Here is a 464-nt window from a genome sequence, read left to right as displayed (position 1 = left end):
TTTACATCCACACACACTCAATCAAACACAGACACAGATATCCGCAGCGCAAAGAACACAATATACACAGAAGACATAGATATATAACAATAAATTCACCTTTCATTTCTTGAATTATTCTCGTAATCATTAATCTCTTTTTACTCACTGACGCATTTTTCTTGTTCACTTAATTCATTGTTTATCGGTCTTCCTCAAATAATAATTCACTTGCGCTTGCCATTTATTGATCAGTTCTCTCATTTTCTCGCTCTCTCTTCATCTTTTACTAATTACACACGGAATGATTCCTTTCCCATGCCAATTTCTGATTAATTGTCTCATCCTCTCTCTATTCCTTTCCATTTACTCATCGGATGATCATCTCTCTATCCCCTGTTTTTTTACCTGTTCTTCCGTTATTTAATTCTCTGATTCATTTTATTTTGCCTTTTCGGTATTCCTCTTCTCATTCTCTCATGCCT

The 464-nt window shown here is 34.7% G+C and overlaps 1 protein-coding gene across 1 annotated transcript in view; it reads left to right on the top strand.

Annotated features, from left to right (window-relative positions):
• Positions 1-464, top strand: part of LOC119594641 (sodium- and chloride-dependent betaine transporter-like) — a 41,020-nt gene that overhangs the window by 12,412 nt on the left and 28,144 nt on the right. The gene's annotated exons all lie outside the window — the stretch shown is intronic.

This window comes from Penaeus monodon, chromosome 34 (assembly GCF_015228065.2).
Source record: "Penaeus monodon isolate SGIC_2016 chromosome 34, NSTDA_Pmon_1, whole genome shotgun sequence".
In the NCBI taxonomy this organism is placed as follows: domain Eukaryota; kingdom Metazoa; phylum Arthropoda; class Malacostraca; order Decapoda; family Penaeidae; genus Penaeus; species Penaeus monodon.
The sequence above is the reverse complement of the archived record's forward strand: the minus strand, read 5'-3'. Positions and strand labels throughout refer to the sequence as shown.